The following is an 18961-nucleotide window of genomic DNA, read 5'->3' as shown; positions in this document are numbered from 1 at the left end:
TCTCCCCTGCTGCTTCCTGCACTGTGCTCCGGTTTTCCCCTGCTGCTTCATGCACTGTGCTTTGCTCCTCACCTGCTGCTTTCTGCACTGTGCTCCGGTTTTCCCCTGCTGCTTATTGCACTGTGCTCCGTTTCTTCCCTGCTGCTTCCTGCACTGTGCTCTGGTCCTCATCTGCTACTTTCTGCACATTGCTCTGGTTCTCCCCTGCTGCTTTCTGCACTGTGCTCTGGTGCTCCTCTGCTGCTTCCGGCCCTGTGCTCTGGTTCTCCCCTTCTGCTTCCTGCACTGTGCTCTGGTCCTCATCTGCTGCTTTCTGCACATTGCTCTGGTTCTCCCCTGCTGCTTTCTGCACTGTGCTCTGGTGCTCCCCTGCTTCTTCCGGCACTGTACTCTGGTTCTCCCCTGCTGCTTCCTGCACTGTGCTCTGGTCCTTACCTGCTGCTTCCTGCACTGTGCTCTGGTCCTCCCCTGCTGCTTCCTGCACTGTGCTCTGGTCCTCTCCTGCTACTTCCTGCACTGTGCTCTGGTCCTCACCTGCTGCTTCCTGCACTGTGCTCTGGTCCTCACCTGCTGCTTCCTGCACTGTGCTCTGGTCCTCACCTGCTGCTTCCTGCACTGTGCTCTGGTTCTCTCCTGCTGCTTCCTGCACTATGCCCTAGTTCTCCCTGCTGCTTCCTGCACTATGCTCTAGTTCTCCCTGCTTCTTCCTGCACTGTGCTCTGGTTCTGCATTGCTGCTTTCTGCACTGCGCTTTAGTTCTCCCCTGCTGCTTCCTGCACTGTGCTCCGGTTCTTCCCTGCTACTTTCTGCACTGCGCTCCAGTTCTCCCCTGCTGCTTCATGCACTGTGCTTTGCTCCTCACCTACTGCTTTCTGCACTGTGCTCTCGTTCACCCCTGCTGCTTCCTGTAATGTGCTCTGGTTCTCCCTGCTGCTTCCTGCATGGTGCTCTGGTTCTCCCCTGCTGCTTCCTGCACGGTGCTCCTGATCTCCCCTGCTGCTTTCTACACTGCATCCTGCATTGTGCTCCGTTTCTCCCCTGCTGCTTCCTGCAATGTGTTCCGGTTCTCCCCTGCTGCTTAGTGCACTGTGCTCCATTTCTCCCTGTCTGCTTCCTGCACTGTGCTCTGGTCCTCATCTGCTACTTTCTGCACTGTGCTCTGGTTCTACCTTGCTGATTCCTGCACTATGCTCTAGTTCTCCCCTGCTGCTTCCTGTACTGTGCTCTGGTGCTCCCCTGCTGCTTCCTGTACTGTGCTCTGGTTCTCCCCTGCTGCTTCCTGCACTGTGCTCTGGTCCTCACCTGCTGCTTCCTGCACTGTGCTCTGGTCCTCACCTGTTGCTTCCTGCACTGTGCTCTGGTTCTTCCTTCTGCTTCCTGCACTGTGCTGCGGTTGTCCCCTGATGCTTCCTGCACTGTGCTCCGGTTCTCCCCTGCTACTTCCTACACTGCTTCCTGCACTGTGCTCTGGTTCTCCCTGCTGCTTCCTGCACTGTGCTCCGTTTCTCCCCTGCTGATTCCTGCACTGCGCTCTCGTTCTCCCCTGCTGCTTCCTGCACTGTGCTCTGGTCCTCACCTGCTGCTTCCTGCACTGTGCTCTGGTCCTCACCTGCTGCTTCCTGCACTGTGGTTTGGTTCTCCCGTGCTGATTCCTGCACTGTGCTCTGGTTCTCTCCTGCTGCTTCCTGCACTGTGCCCTAGTTCTCCCTGCTGCTTCCTGCACTATGCCCTAGTTCTCCCTGCTGCTTCCTGCACTATGCTCTAGTTCTCCCTGCTGCTTCCTGCACTGTGCTCTGGTCCTTACCTGCTGCTTCCTGCACTGTGCTGTGGTCCTCCCCTGCTGCTTCCTGCACTGTGCTCTGGTCCTCTCCTGCTACCTCCTGCACTGTGCTCTGGTCCTCACCTGCTGCTTCCTGCACTGTGCTCTGGTCCTCACCTGCTGCTTCCTGCACTGTGCTCTGGTCCTCACCTGCTGCTTCCTGCACTGTGCTCTGGTCCTCACCTGCTGCTTCCTGCACTGTGCTCTGGTTCTCTCCTGCTGCTTCCTGCACTATGCCCTAGTTCTCCCTGCTGCTTCCTGCACTATGCTCTAGTTCTCCCTGCTTCTTCCTGCACTGTGCTCTGGTTCTGCATTGCTGCTTTCTGCACTGCGCTCCAGTTCTCCCCTGCTGCTTCCTGCACTGTGCTCCGGTTCTTCCCTGCTACTTTCTGCACTGCGCTCCAGTTCTCCCCTGCTGCTTCATGCACTGTGCTTTGCTCCTCACCTACTGCTTTCTGCACTGTGCTCTCGTTCACCCCTGCTGCTTCCTGTAATGTGCTCTGGTTCTCCCTGCTGCTTCCTGCATGGTGCTCTGGTTCTCCCCTGCTGCTTCCTGCACGGTGCTCCTGATCTCCCCTGCTGCTTTCTACACTGCATCCTGCATTGTGCTCCGTTTCTCCCCTGCTGCTTCCTGCAATGTGTTCCGGTTCTCCCCTGCTGCTTAGTGCACTGTGCTCCATTTCTCCCTGTCTGCTTCCTGCACTGTGCTCTGGTCCTCATCTGCTACTTTCTGCACTGTGCTCTGGTTCTACCTTGCTGATTCCTGCACTATGCTCTAGTTCTCCCCTGCTGCTTCCTGTACTGTGCTCTGGTGCTCCCCTGCTGCTTTCTGTACTGTGCTCTGGTTCTCCCCTGCTGCTTCCTGCACTGTGCTCTGGTCCTCACCTGCTGCTTCCTGCACTGTGCTCTGGTCCTCACCTGTTGCTTCCTGCACTGTGCTCTGGTTCTTCCTGCTGCTTCCTGCACTGTGCTGCGGTTGTCCCCTGATGCTTCCTGCACTGTGCTCCGGTTTTCCCCTGCTACTTCCTACACTGCTTCCTGCACTGTGCTCTGGTTCTCCCTGCTGCTTCCTGCACTGTGCTCCGTTTCTCCCCTGCTGATTCCTGCACTGCGCTCTCGTTCTCCCCTGCTGCTTCCTGCACTGTGCTCTGGTCCTCACCTGCTGCTTCCTGCACTGTGCTCTGGTCCTCACCTGCTGCTTCCTGCACTGTGCTTTGGTTCTCCCGTGCTGATTCCTGCACTGTGCTCTGGTTCTCTCCTGCTGCTTCCTGCACTGTGCCCTAGTTCTCCCTGCTGCTTCCTGCACTATGCCCTAGTTCTCCCTGCTGCTTCCTGCACTATGCTCTAGTTCTCCCTGCTGCTTCCTGCACTGTGCTCTGGTCCTTACCTGCTGCTTCCTGCACTGTGCTGTGGTCCTCCCCTGCTGCTTCCTGCACTGTGCTCTGGTCCTCTCCTGCTACTTCCTGCACTGTGCTCTGGTCCTCACCTGCTGCTTCCTGCACTGTGCTCTGGTCCTCACCTGCTGCTTCCTGCACTGTGCTCTGGTCCTCACCTGCTGCTTCCTGCACTGTGCTCTGGTCCTTACCTGCTGCTTCCTGCACTGTGCTCTGGTCCTCACCTGCTGCTTCCTGCACTGTGCTCTGGTTCTCTCCTGCTGCTTCCTGCACTGTGCCCTAGTTCTCCCTGCTGCTTCCTGCACTATGCTCTAGTTCTCCCTGCTTCTTCCTGCACTGTGCTCTGGTTCTGCATTGCTGCTTTCTGCACTGCGCTCCAGTTCTCCCCTGCTGCTTCCTGCACTGTGCTCCGGTTCTTCCCTGCTACTTTCTGCACTGCGCTCCAGTTCTCCCCTGCTGCTTCATGCACTGTGCTTTGCTCCTCACCTACTGCTTTCTGCACTGTGCTCTCGTTCACCCCTGCTGCTTCCTGTAATGTGCTCTGGTTCTCCCTGCTGCTTCCTGCATGGTGCTCTGGTTCTCCCCTGCTGCTTCCTGCACGGTGCTCCTGATCTCCCCTGCTGCTTTCTACACTGCATCCTGCATTGTGCTCCGTTTCTCCCCTGCTGCTTCCTGCAATGTGTTCCGGTTCTCCCCTGCTGCTTAGTGCACTGTGCTCTATTTCTCCCTGTCTGCTTCCTGCACTGTGCTCTGGTCCTCATCTGCTACTTTCTGCACTGTGCTCTGGTTCTACCTTGCTGATTCCTGCACTATGCTCTAGTTCTCCCCTGCTGCTTCCTGTACTGTGCTCTGGTGCTCCCCTGCTGCTTTCTGTACTGTGCTCTGGTTCTCCCCTGCTGCTTCCTGCACTGTGCTCTGGTCCTCACCTGCTGCTTCCTGCACTGTGCTCTGGTCCTCACCTGTTGCTTCCTGCACTGTGCTCTGGTTCTTCCTGCTGCTTCCTGCACTGTGCTCCGGTTTTCCCCTGCTACTTCCTACACTGCTTCCTGCACTGTGCTCTGGTTCTCCCTGCTGCTTCCTGCACTGTGCTCCGTTTCTCCCCTGCTGATTCCTGCACTGCGCTCTCGTTCTCCCCTGCTGCTTCCTGCACTGTGCTCTGGTCCTCACCTGCTGCTTCCTGCACTGTGCTCTGGTCCTCACCTGCTGCTTCCTGCACTGTGCTCTGGTTCTCCCGTGCTGATTCCTGCACTGTGCTCTGGTTCTCTCCTACTGCTTCCTGCACTGTGCCCTAGTTCTCCCTGCTGCTTCCTGCACTATGCTCTAGTTCTCCCTGCTTCTTCCTGCACTGTGCTCTGGTTCTGCATTGCTGCTTTCTGCACTGCGCTTTAGTTCTCCCCTGCTGCTTCCTGCACTGTGCTCCGGTTCTTCCCTGCTGCTTTCTGCACTGCGCTCCAGTTCTCTCCTGCTGCTTCATGCACTGTGCTTTGCTCCTCACCTACTGCTTTCTGCACTGTGCTTTCGTTCACCCCTGCTGCTTCCTGTAATGTGCTCTGGTTCTCCCTGCTGCTTCCTGCACTGTGCTTCTGATCTCCCCTGCTGCTTTCTACACTGCATCCTGCATTGTGCTCCGTTTCTCCCCTGCTGCTTCCTGCACTGTGTTCCGGTTCTCCCCTGCTGCTTAGTGCACTGTGCTCCATTTCTCCCTGTCTGCTTCCTGCACTGTTCACTGGTCCTCATCTGCTACTTTCTGCACTGTGCTCTGGTTCTACCTTGCTGATTCCTGCACTATGCTCTAGTTCTCCCCTGCTGCTTCCTGTACTGTGCTCGGGTGCTCCTCTGCTGCTTCCTGCACTGTGCTCTGGTTCTCCCCTGCTGCTTCCTGCACTGTGCTCTGGTCATCACCTGCTGCTTCCTGCACTGTGCTCTGGTCCTCACCTGTTGCTTCCTGCACTGTGATCTGGTTCTTCCTGCTGCTTCCTGCACTGTGCTGCGGTTGTCCCCTGATGCTTTCTGCACTGTGCTCCGGTTCTCCCCTGCTACTTCCTACACTGCTTCCTGCACTGTGCTCCGGTTCTCCCTGCTGCTTCCTGCACTGTTCTCCATTTCTCCCCTGCTGATTCCTGCACTGCGCTCTCGTTCTCCCCTGCTGCTTCCTGCACTGTGCTCTGGTCCTCACCTGCTGCTTCCTGCACTGTGCTCTGGTCCTCACCTGCTGCTTCCTGCACTGTGCTCTGGTTCTCTACTGCTGCTTCCTGCACTATGCCCTAGTTCTCCCTGCTGCTTCCTGCACTATGCTCTAGTTCTCCCTGCTTCTTCCTGCACTGTGCTCTGGTTCTGCATTGCTGCTTTCTGCACTGCGCTCCAGTTCTCCCCTGCTGCTTCCTGCACTGTGCTCCGGTTCTTCCCTGCTGCTTTCTGCACTGCGCTCCAGTTCTCCCCTGCTGCTTCATGCACTGTGCTTTGCTCCTCACCTACTGCTTTCTGCACTGTGCTCTCGTTCACCCCTGCTGCTTCCTGTAATGTGCTCTGGTTCTCCCTGCTGCTTCCTGCACGGTGCTCTGGTTCTCCCCTGCTGCTTCCTGCACGGTGCTCCTGATCTCCCCTGCTGCTTTCTACACTGCATCCTGCATTGTGCTCCGTTTCTCCCCTGCTGCTTCCTGCACTGTGTTCCGGTTCTCCCCTGCTGCTTAGTGCACTGTGCTCCATTTCTCCCTGTCTGCTTCTTGCACTGTGCTCTGGTCCTCATCTGCTACTTTCTGCACTGTGCTCTGGTTCTACCTTGCTGATTCCTGCACTATGCTCTAGTTCTCCCCTGCTTCTTCCTGTACTGTGCTCTGGTGCTCCCCTGCTGCTTCCTGCACTGTGCTCTGGTTCTCCCCTGCTGCTTCCTGCACTGTGCTCTGGTCCTCACTTGTTGCTTCCTGCACTGTGCTCTGGTTCTTCCTGCTGCTTCCTGCACTGTGTTGCGGTTGTCCCCTGATGCTTCCTGCACTGTGCTCCGGTTCTCCCCTGCTACTTCCTACACTGCTTCCTGCACTGTGCTCCGGTTCTCCCTGCTGCTTCCTGCACTGTGCTCCGTTTCTCCCCTGCTGATTCCTGCACTGCGCTCTCGTTCTCCCCTGCTGCTTCCTGCACTGTGCTCTGGTCCTCCCCTGCTGCTTCCTGCACTGTGCTCTGGTCCTCACCTGCTGCTTCCTGCACTGTGCTCTGGTTCTCTACTGCTGCTTCCTGCACTATGCCCTAGTTCTCCCTGCTGCTTCCTGCACTATGCTCTAGTTCTCCCTGCTTCTTCCTGCACTGTGCTCTGGTTCTGCATTGCTGCTTTCTGCACTGCGCTCCAGTTCTCCCCTGCTGCTTCCTGCACTGTGCTCCGGTTCTTCCCTGCTGCTTTCTGCACTGCGCTCCAGTTCTCCCCTGCTGCTTCATGCACTGTGCTTTGCTCCTCACCTACTGCTTTCTGCACTGTGCTCTCGTTCACCCCTGCTGCTTCCTGTAATGTGCTCTGGTTCTCCCTGCTGCTTCCTGCACGGTGCTCTGGTTCTCCCCTGCTGCTTCCTGCACGGTGCTCCTGATCTCCCCTGCTGCTTTCTACACTGCATCCTGCATTGTGCTCCGTTTCTCCCCTGCTGCTTCCTGCACTGTGTTCCGGTTCTCCCCTGCTGCTTAGTGCACTGTGCTCCATTTCTCCCTGTCTGCTTCTTGCACTGTGCTCTGGTCCTCATCTGCTACTTTCTGCACTGTGCTCTGGTTCTACCTTGCTGATTCCTGCACTATGCTCTAGTTCTCCCCTGCTTCTTCCTGTACTGTGCTCTGGTGCTCCCCTGCTGCTTCCTGCACTGTGCTCTGGTTCTCCCCTGCTGCTTCCTGCACTGTGCTCTGGTCCTCACTTGTTGCTTCCTGCACTGTGCTCTGGTTCTTCCTGCTGCTTCCTGCACTGTGTTGCGGTTGTCCCCTGATGCTTCCTGCACTGTGCTCCGGTTCTCCCCTGCTACTTCCTACACTGCTTCCTGCACTGTGCTCCGGTTCTCCCTGCTGCTTCCTGCACTGTGCTCCGTTTCTCCCCTGCTGATTCCTGCACTGCGCTCTCGTTCTCCCCTGCTGCTTCCTGCACTGTGCTCTGGTCCTCCCCTGCTGCTTCCTGCACTGTGCTCTGGTCCTCACCTGCTGCTTCCTGCACTGTGCTCTGGTTCTCCCCTGCTGCTTCCTGCACTGTGTTCCGGTTCTCCCCTGCTGCTTAGTGCACTGTGCTCCATTTCTCCCTGTCTCCTTCCTGCACTGTTCTCTGGTCCTCATCTGCTACTTTCTGCACTGTGCTCTGGTTCTACCTTGCTGATTCCTGCACTATGCTCTAGTTCTCCCCTGCTGCTTCCTGTACTGTGCTCTGGTGCTTTCCTGCTGCTTCCTGCACTGTGCTCTGGTTCTCCCATGCTGCTTCCTGCACTGTGCTCTGGTCCTCACCTGTTGCTTCCTGCACTGTGCTCTAGTTCTTCCTGCTGCTTCCTGCACTGTGCTCCGGTTCTCCCCTGCTTCTTCCTACACTGCTTCCTGCACTGTGCTCCGGTTCTCCCTGCTGCTTCCTGCACTGTTCTCCGTTTCTCCCCTGCTGATTCCTGCACTGCGCTCTCGTTCTCCCCTGCTGCTTCCTGCACTGTGCTCTGGTCCTCACCTGCTACTTTATGCACTGTGATCTGGTTCTACCCTACTGCTTCCTGCACTGTGTTCTGGTTCTCTCCTGCTGCTTTCTACACTGCTTCGTGCACTGTGCTCTGGGTTTCCCTTGCTGCTTCCTGCACTGTGCTCTGATACTCACCTGCTACTTTCTGCACTGTACTCCAGTTCTCCCATGTTACTTCCTACGCTGTGCTCTGGTCCTCACTAGCGCAAATTTTCAAATCGTGGATTTTAATCGCGAATATCACCACTTTGAGAATTTGCAAATATTTAGAATATAGTGCCATATATTCGTATTCGTGAATAGTGTTGAATATTCTAATCACGTTTATCGCGAATTTATCGTGAATATATTACATTGCCGATTTTCGCAATCAAGTAAACAATGACTGGAGATCACGAATTCTTGAATTTGCTAATTTATGGTGAATATTCGCCCAAAAATTTACGAAATATCGCGAATTTGAATATTGCCTATGCCGCTCATCACTAATCCTCGCCTGCTGCTTTCTGCTGCTGCTTCATGCACTGTGCTCTGGTTCTCCCCTGCTGCTTCCTGTAACATAGTAACATAGTACATAAGGCCGAAAAAAAGACATTTGTCCATCCACTTCGGCCTGTCATCCTGCAAGTTGATCCAGAGGAAGGCAAAATGAAAACTGTGAGGTAGAAGCCAATTTACCCTACTTTAGGGGAATAAAACATTCCTTCCCGACTCCAATCAGGCAATCAGAATAACTCCCTGGATTAACGACCCCTCTCTAGTAGCTATAGCCTGTAATATTATTACACTCCAGAAATACATCCAGGCCCCTCTTGAATTCCTTTATTGTACTAGCCATCACCACCTCCTCAGGCAGAGAGTTCCATAGTCTCACTGCTCTTACCGTAAAGAATCCTCTTCTATGTTTGTGTACAAACCTTCTTTCCTCCAGATACAGAGGATGTCCCCTCGTCACAGTCACAGTCCTGGGGATATATAGATAATGGGATAGATCTCTGTACTGACCACTGATATATTTATACATAGTAATTATATCTCCTCTCAGTTCTCTTTTTTCTAAAGTGAATAACCCTAATTTTGATAATCTTTCAGGGTACTGTAGTTGCCCCATTCCAGTTATTACTTTAGTTGCCCTCCTCTGGACCCTCTCCAGCTCTGCTATGTCTGCCTTGTTCACAGGAGCCCAGAACTGTACACAGTACTCCATGTGTGGTCTGAATAGCGATTTGTAAAGTGGTAGGACTATGTTCTCATCACGGGCATCTATGCCCCTTTTGATGCAAACATTATCTTATTGGCCTTGGCAGCAGCTGCCTGACACTGGTTTTTGCAGCTTAGTTTGCTGTTTATTAAAATTCCTAGATCCTTTTCCATGTCAGTGTTACCAAGTGTTTTATCATTTAGTATGTATGGGTGACTTGCATTATTCCTTCCCATGTGCATAACTTTACATTTGTCAGTGTTAAACCTCATCTGCCACTTATCTGCCCAAGCCTCCAGTCTATCCAGATCGCTCTGTAGTAGTATACTGTCCTCTTCAGTGTTAATTACTTTACACAGTTTAGTGTCATCTGCTAATTTTTTTATTTTATTATGCAAGCCTTCTACAAGATCATTAATAAATATATTGAAGAGAATAGGGCCCAATACTGACCCCTGGGGTACCCCACTAGTGACAGTGACCCAATCTGAGTGTGTACCATTAATAACCACCCTCTGTTTTTTATCACTGAGCCAGTTACTTACCCACATACAGACATTTTCTCCCAGTCTGAGCATTCTCATTTTATATACTAACCTTTTATGCGGTCCATTGTCAAATGCTTTGGAGAAGTCCAGATATACGACATCCATTGATTCGCCGCTGTCAAGTCTAGAACTTACCTCCTCATAGAAACTGATTAAATTAGTTTGGCATGACCGGTCCCTCATGAAGCCATGCTGATATGGCGTTATTTGCTTATTTCCGTTGAGATGCTCTAAGTTAGCATCTCTCTGAAAACCTTCAAACAGTTTACCCACAACAGATGTTAAACTTACCGGCCTATAGTTTCCAGGCTCTGTTTTTGGACCCTTTTTGAATATTGGCACATTTGCTATGCGCCAATCCTCTGGGACATTCCCTGTCAGTATAGAGTCCGCAAATATCAGAAATAAGGGTCTGGCTATGACATTACTTAATTCCCTTAGTATACGGGGGTGTATGCCATCCGGTCCTGGCGATTTTTAAGTCGCTGTTGTACTTCTTCCTGGGTCAGACAGGACACTTTTAATCGGGAATTTATTTTTACATTCAGCATTTCATCTAACAGTTTATTTTCCTCAGTGAATACATTGGAGAAAAAAATATTTACCAGCTTTGCTTTCTCCTCGTCGCTCTCTGCGACTCCCCCCTCAATACTCTTTAAAGGGCCGACACCTTCAGATTTATACTTTTTAACATTTATATAATTGAAGAACATTTTAGGGTTAGTTTTACTCTCTTTAACAATTAATCTCTCGGTCTCTAGTTTGGCTGCTTTAATTTGTTTTTTACATGTTCTATTTTTTTCCTTATAGTTTTTCAGTGCTTCCGTGCTACCCTCCTGTTTTAGTGATTTATATGCTTTCTTTTTGTCATTTATTGCTTTCTTTACAGTTCTATTTATCCACATTGGTTTCTTTTTGTTCCTTTAACCTTTTATTCCCATACGGTATGTACCTCTCACATTGAGATTTTAGGATGCTTTTAAAGACATCCCATTTTGTGGCTGTATTTTAATTTTTGAGGACTTTGTCCCAGTTAGTTAGGCCTATGGCCTCTCTTAGTTTGCTAAATTTAGCTTTTTTGAAGTTTGGTATTTTTGTTCCTCCCTGTAAAACGCTCTTTAAAATGATAATTGGAAGGTTATTACTTTATGGTCACTATTTCCCAGGTGTCCCCCAACCTGCACAACTGTTGTTCTGTCAGGCCTATTGGTTAATACTAAGTCCAGTATGGCCATCCCTCTAGTCGGGTCCTGAACCAGTTGGTAGAGGTAATTGTCTTTTTTTTTATATTTAAATACTTTTAGTTTATTTTTTCCTTCATCATATATAAAAAGTTCAGAAACAAGACATAACATTAGGCAATAATACAGCAGGGCATAAACAATGCTAATTCCTGTATATACACATACATTTGTTACTCGCTTATCCTTAGACATCAGGAATATGTCCCTGTCCTGTTTCTTTCCTCATATCATGTACAAAACGAGGAAACAAAAGAAAAACAATATAACCCCTCCCCTTCCCCCCCCCCCCCCATGGTTGTCTTGATGGATACCACAGATTTTCATTCTCTCTTCCACATCCTCCATTTATTTATGGGTACCGACATATTCATATCTACATACCCTCCCACATAAGTTCTTCCATGCTTCGATGTTTGGTGGTGTGTCCGCCCCCCACTCCCTAGCCACTACTACCCGCGCCAGCATTAATCCTTTGGCCCATTTCCTTTCTATTTCTATATCGAGACCTATTTTCCTGATATATCCAAGCACCGCTGTAGCGATCTCCATTGGGACTGAGCACCCAGTTGATCTGGTCAGCTCCCGATAAACCTGAGACCAGTAATCCTGCATTAGGGGGCAGTGCCAGATCAAGTGGGTGAAATCCGCATTATCCATCCTGCACTTCCAGCATCTAGCATCCCTTGTTTTATACATCCTACTCAACACCCATGGGGTGATATAGGTACGATGGACAATAAAGAACTGTATCAGTCGGAAATTACTCGATACCGTACTTCTTTTTATACTTTTATAGATACATCTCCAATCTAGCGTGTTGGGGTCAACTTCTAGTGCCCATTTTTGTTCACTAATAAACTTTATCACTCCCCTAAACCCCTTTTAATTATTTTATATATCTGTGATATTGATATTTTGGTCCCCTTATTGAGACAGCAAAATTCTACAAATTCTGAATATTTAGTGGTTAAGTACGATTTATTCTCAGTGCTGTCGAATGCGTGTTTTAACCGAAAATATCTAAAGCGTGTAAGGGTATCTAATTTTATACTAAGTCCTAATTCTTCTAGTGTCCTAAGCTTTCCTTTTATCTCAATCTGTGAAATAAACTTAATACCATTTTTTCCCCAAAATACATAATCCTCTAACTTCTGAAACTCGCCTAAGTTTATATTCCCCCATAGTGGGGTAATCTTTAGTGAGTAATTTATCCCCAATAATTTTTTAACATTCACCCATATCAAGTGCATCATATTACTAATAGGGCACTTCTTACCCTTTATTTTTAATATCCCGGCTTCCAAGATACTAAAAATATTATATTGGAGACCTACAAACTCGCCCACTAGGTACTGGCGTAATCTGTCATCCTCTATCATTAACCATTGTAGCTGGGATGCGTAATAGTAGCCTCTGAAGCAGGGCACGGACAAGCCACCATCTTCTTCATCAAGCCATAAGTATTTTTGTTTGAGCCTGACCCTTTTTTTCCCCCATATAAGATCATTTATCAATCCCTCCAATACATTGAAATGGTGGTCACCTATCCAGACAGGGCATGAGGATATTACATAGAGGACCTGCGGCAACAAAATCATTTTTATAATAGCTATACGGTCTACCTGTCTTATCAGTATTTTTTGCCAAATGCTTATTTTATTTTTAACCCTTTTAAGCAAGGGGCAAGATTCAGTTCTGTATATTCCTGGATCCTCGCACTAATTTTGATTCCAAGGTATTCCAGTGCATCTGTGGGTTTCAATACTTTAACATTAAGATCCGTTCTCCTGGTTTCGTAGCCAATTGGGAGTAACACTGATTTCATCCAATTCACCCTGAAGCCGGAGATTTGACCAAATTGATTTACAGTTCGCATCAGGTATGGGACCGCCGACGCCCCCCCTTTCAAGAAAAACAGGACATCATCCGCGTATAGACACATTTTATCTGAGGCGCCCCTACTCCCAAATCCCCTGATGTTATCATCTGATCGTACCTTGCATGCTAACGGTTCGACAAAGATGGCAAACAGTAATGGTGAAAGGGGGCACCCCTGCCTGGTTCCCCTTTGCAACACCATCGATTCAGATATCTCTCCGTTGATTTTAATCCTTACTTTCGGGTGTTGGTACAGTAGTTGCACCCAGCCAATATAATTGTCCCCCAAATTTAGCTCACGCATTATGTTCCAGAGGTATGCCCACTCCACCCTGTCAAACGCTTTTTCTGCGTCCAATGACAGGAGGGAGTGGGCACCCTCCCCGCCCATCTGGATATTAAGGAGGGCCCGGCGGATATTCATTTGAGCCTGACGTTTCGGTATAAACCCCGATTGATCTGGATGTATTATCTTACCTATCACTTTTTTTAGGCGGTTTGCCAGCAATTTGGCACATATTTTATAGTCCGTGTTGAGAAGAGAGACGGGGCGATACGAATCCACCTTACTCTCGTCTTTCCCCTTTTTCCCTATCAGGGTTATTACAGCCTCTGACAGGGAGGCCGGAAGTTCACCCCCGTCCATAGATTCCTTAAGGACCCGCAGGAGTACTGGGAGGATAACCTCCCCGTATCTTCTATATATCTCGAAGGGGAGACCATCCGGCCAGAGGTAATTGTCTTTGGTTATTGCCAAGAACCTGTTTCCTTTATGAGATATGCAAGTTTCAGTTTCACAGTCTATATCTGGCTAGTTGAAGTCTCCCATAATAACCACCTCATTATCATTTACCGCCTTGTCTATCTGTAGTGTACTCTGGTTCTCCCCTGCTGCTTCCTGCACTGTGCTCTTGTTGTCACCTGCTGCTTTTTGCTCTGTGCTCTGGTTCTACCCTGCTGCTTCCTGTAATGTGCTTCAGTTCTCCCCTGCTGCTTTCTGTAATGTGCTCCAGTTCTCCCCTTCCTACACTGCTTACTGCACTGTGCTCTGGTTCTCCACTGCTGCTTCCTGCACTGTGTTCTTGTTCTTTCCTGCTGCTTCCTGCACTGTACTCCGGTTTTCCCCTGTTACTTCCTGCTCTGTGCTCCGGTTCTCCCTTGCTGCTTTCTGCACTGTGCTCAGGTTCTCCCTTGCTGCTTCCTGCACTGTGGTCTGGATCTCCCTGCTGCTTTCTGCACTGTGCTGTGGTTCTCCCCTGCTTCTTCCTGCACTGTGCTCTGATTCTGCCCTGCTGCTTCCTACACTGTGCTCCGGTTGTCCCTTGCTGCTTCCTGCACTGTGGTCTGGTTCTTCCCTGCTGCTTCATGCACTGTGCTCTGGTTCTCCCCTGCTGCTTCCTGCACTGTGCTCTTGTTGTCACCTGCTGCTTTCTGCACTGTGCTCTGGTTCTACCCTGCTGCTTCCTGGAATGTGCTTCAGTTCTCCCCTGCTGCTTCCTGTAAGGTGCTCCAGTTCTCCGCTGCTGCTTTCTACACTGCTGTCACGACCATGGTTATGGTCGTGACTCCTTGAACCGCATGCAGTTGCCTGCGGTTTTGTTCTTGTTGTCAATCACAGGTGAGGGCTGAAGTAGGTTGCAGTATTGGCAGTATAGCAGCCTGAGCTGTGGCTAGGCAGCTTGCTGTCAAGTGCATGCGGTTGCACCTGCAACGTGTGTTTATATGTGTGCACTTTCTGTTCTGGTGTGCACAGGGTTTATTGTGTGTGTATTCCCCTTTAAGTTGCTGTTTTCCCTTTGTCAGGTTTAAGAAGGGTTAATTCCCTTCTGTGTGTGTGAACAATGGGTGTGTCTGTGTGGGTGTGGCTACTTGGGCCTATATAGCTTCTGTTGTGATTCAGAAGCTGAGGGGTACTCCAGCCTTGTAGTAAGCTGGAGGCACCCTTCTTGTCTCTAATACCATCTGCCAGTGAGGTCCACCCTTGTGGTCATAAATGTTATGTGATGTTAAGTTTATGTCTATGTGGTGTCTGTTATTATTGCAGCTATGGTTCTGGGTTCCTGTGTGTTTATGTGTGCTGTGTCCTTTTATGTCTGTGTGTGGACTTCAGCACTTGTGTCCAGGGAGCCCTCCTACCTTCAAGGTCGGCTCATGCAGCTAGGAGTCAGGGTCTGATTAGGGATGCGTTAGGAGGTGACCTGCTCCCTTATTCTGTTGTCCTGGCCAAGCAGCGACTAACATCTCATGGCATCGCACGGCTGAGGGTATTCCCCATCCTCAGCCGTGACAGTATGACCACAGTAGGCTCCTCACATGGTAACCTTCGGAAGATGGTGCAGCATACATCGCCATACGTTGTTGTGCTTTTTTGTGCGGTGCATGCGCGTTCTCCGGAGGGAGAGCGTTTTGGGGATCACCGTTAACGGCGCAGTTGGTGGCTTATTCCCCGCCACCTTACCGTCCGTGTTGGTGATCTCTCGTTCCTCTCCATGTTCCTATCTCTGGTCGTCTGCTGGCAGAATTCTGTTAGTGTTCCGGCTGTGTGCTGGTGTAGGAGTGTCTACTGGCAGCGACTGGAGTGGGAACGTAAGTGGAGAGTTTTTCTCAGTGTCAGTGCGGTCTCCCCGGGCTGTTTCTTTGCTGGTCTCTGGTTCCTGTGTGTTGCTCCAGAGGCTGGCAGTTGGATCCTGGTTCCTGTGTGTTGCTCCAGGGTCCGGCAGCAGTCCGGGGGTGACTCGCATGTATGATGCTGATTCCCCTACTTTTCCCTTCTCCTATTCCCTTGTTAGGTCCCTCACTAGTTTTCCCTTTTTTTTGGTGGGGGGGCTTTGAGGGGTGGGAGTGTCACGACAGTTGCCTGCGGTCTTGTTCTTGTTGTCAATCACAGGTGAGGGCTGAAGTATGTTGCCTCACCTGTGGTTGCCGCTGGCAACATTATGTATTGGCAGTATAGCAGCCTGGGCTGTGGCTAGGCAGCTTGCTGTCAAGTGCATGCGGTTGCACCTGCAACGTGTGTTTATATGTGTGCACTTTCCGTTCTGGTGTGCACGGGGTTTATTGTGTGTGTATTCCCCTTTAAGTTGCTGTTTTCCCTTTGTCAGGTTTAAGAAGGGTTAATTCCCTTCTGTGTGTGTGTGTGTGAACACTGGGTGTGGGTGTGGCTACTTGGGCCTATATAGCTTCTGTTGTGATTCAAAAGCTGAGGGGTACTCCAGCCTTGTAGTAAGCTGGAGGCACCCTTCTGGTCTCTAATACCATCTGCCAGTGAGGGCCACCCTTGTGGTCATAAATGTTGTTATGTGATGTTAAGTTTATGTCTATGTGGTATCTGTTATTATTGCAGCTATGGTTCTGGGTTCCTGTGTGTTTATGTGTGCTGTGTCCTTTTATGTCTGTGTGTGGACTTCAGCACTTGTGTCCAGGGATCCAGTCAGTGTGTCTGTGGCAGGTAGAGGTGGAAGTCTTTCACTCTCCTGCCATATCCATAGTCTGTTTATATCCCATTGCAGCTCGGCCAGTTTAGACTCCTGTTTCTCCGCATCCAGGAGGAACAGGTGGTCTACCCACTCCTAGTTCAGGGATCGGCGAAGGGTGAGTAGGGATCCGAGGTTCCTGAGCATGAGCCCTTCTACCTTCAAGGTCGGCTCATGCAGCTAGGAGTCAGGGTCGGATTAGGGATGCGTTAGGAGGTGACCTGCTCCCTTATTCTGTTGTCCTGGCTGAGCAGTGACTAACATCTCATGGTATCGCACGGCTGAGGGTATTCCCCATCCTCAGCCGTGACAACTGCTTCCTGCACTGTGCTCTGGTTTTCCCCTGCTTCTTCCTGCACTGTGCTCTCGTTCTCCTCTGCTGTTTTCTGCACTGTACTTTGTTTCTCCCCTGCTTCTGCAGCACGCCAGACCTGCAGGGTATTGCGATAGTGGGGTCACGGTTATGGGCAATCGAGGGTTACTCACTTTTTGTAGGGGAACCCTGGGCAGGCATGCGGCAGTGAAGGAGAGGTCGACACAAGTTCCTCTGGGGCACACTCTTTATGTAGGGACCAGGCCTGATGGTGGATGAGGTGCCCTGGATGTTGCAGGTATTTTGAGTGCCTGGGGCAAGGTCCCTTTAAGGATCATGATGCCAGTGCCTGTAACGGTGGCACACCGATTGATAGCAATAGTAATTGAGGTACACAGATGGTATGGTGAACAAAACGTTGCTTTTACTTGGAAAACAGTCCAACTTTGTACAGACAGTTGATTATGCAGTCCCCTGAATCATATAATTCACAAGCAGGCTTATTTCAATAATGGCAGGTATTAATCTTGCAAGATACTTGTAGGGTAAACAGTTAATGCTTCACAGACTAGGCTGCAATATCCCCACAGCTATTCTGGCTGGCTGGATCCCAAGGCCCGGATGCCTAAATGCTGGCTTTAATCCTTGGTAATAAATCTTCCTCCCGTATTGACCCTTGCTTCTATTTTGTAGTACCTCTGCCCATCAGCTTACTTCTCTGAGCTGGTTGTACTGGCTCTGCTGTGTGGGTAACTGCAGGTCTCTCCAAGGAGGTCCATCCCTACTACTGTGGTTGCTTCTTCTGTGGTTGCTGGATTAATGGTCTCCAGGCAGGCTGTACTCCTTCATTAACCTCCTGGTGGCAACTAGAAGCCTGGACTATCTAGCTGCATGTCAGGAGGAGGCCCTCAGCATATCTCTGGCTGGTGCCTTCTAACTTCTGTCTCCACAGACTCCTGACTATGACCTAACCCCTCCCTGTCTGGACCTGGACATTTATACTAGGGGCTCCCTATCTCCCTCTAGTGTCTGGGATGCCTAACTACACCCAAATAGGCCTGCTGAGCATATAACAGGGGAAACAACACATGTAATAACACATTAAATGCATATATAAATATAACATCACTGTCCCTTGTGAGCAGGAGTACCACGTGACCCAATTGACCCTTTTGTAGTGCCCACTCCTACCTAGTGGGACACTACACTTCTTCCTGCACTGTGCTCTGGTTCTCCCCTGCTGCTTCCTGCACTGAGCTCTATTTCTCCCTGCAGGAGAGAAAGGGGTAAGTGTTGCTTCTTTAGTTATTTTAGCACATATACAGGGCTTAGCAAATTTTTTTTAACTTGGCAAACCTGTTTAATAATCTAAAATATATATGGTTAGCCCATCTATTTTCAAAATGCTTGATGCAATATTGGGAAGTGCTGGGGAGCAATTAAAAAGTTAGAGAGGGAGAAAACCATTATTTTAAAATTATACAGTCAACAATTGTGAGCCTGCCCTGCAACCAGTCACCATTATTCATTAATGGTCAGTAAAAAAATAATGATGTGAGAAAAAAACTATCTGCAGAAAATGCGGACAGTGAAAAACAAAAGGGTAAGTTACAATTGTGGAGGAGCAGTAGTAAAGTGAGGAGCATGGATGGGATAGAATGGAACCAGGTGCAGAAGACAGGCCAGGATTGGATACCAGGTGTAGAACCACAGTAGTCAGGCAAAAAATCTTATGCACAAGACAGGCTGAGGTCAAGAAAATAGTCAGGATCATAGTCAGGAACAGAGTCAATAATAATGTCAGCAAAAAACAAAAACAAGGCAAAGATATACCTTAATCTGCAGGCCAAGGCCTCGTTTAAAAACTGTAAGCCATCTGGGTGATGTCAGAAGGAAGCATAGGTTGTCATTACAGCTAAGTCCTCCTATAATGAAGAGCAGGAGAACAGAGGCTGTGGCTGACAGAACCCAGTGCAACCACTTGCCAGTATACCCTTGCTCAGTCCCCAAAGAAGCCAGTAGAACTACCCTCTCACCACACATCATACAAATGAAGTTGACTTATATCCTGTATGTTGAAGGCCACTGTAGGCTACCAATATGTCACAGCAGTGTACGTCCATCTGTATATACACCAGCAGCAGGGGCAGGGCCGGCCTTTGGGGTGTGCGGGCTGTGCGGCCGCACAGGGCGCCATAGCAACAGGGGCGCCGGGCGGCCGACAGCCCGCAATGTAATATGGGCAGGCGAGGCGGCACTTATGTTTTCCCACGGGGCGGGCGGGCCCCCGCCCCCTCCATCTCCGCCTCCCCTGTATTCAGCAGGGGGCGCACGTTGCGGTTTAAAAAAAAAAAACTTCGGGCGGCGGGCGGCTGGCGGCGCCCCTCATTCTGCGCCGCCTGAGTGGCTGAGCCTG

This window comes from Bufo gargarizans, chromosome 2, assembly GCF_014858855.1.
Source record: "Bufo gargarizans isolate SCDJY-AF-19 chromosome 2, ASM1485885v1, whole genome shotgun sequence".
NCBI lineage: Eukaryota > Metazoa > Chordata > Amphibia > Anura > Bufonidae > Bufo > Bufo gargarizans.
Note: the sequence above shows the minus strand (reverse complement) of the source record.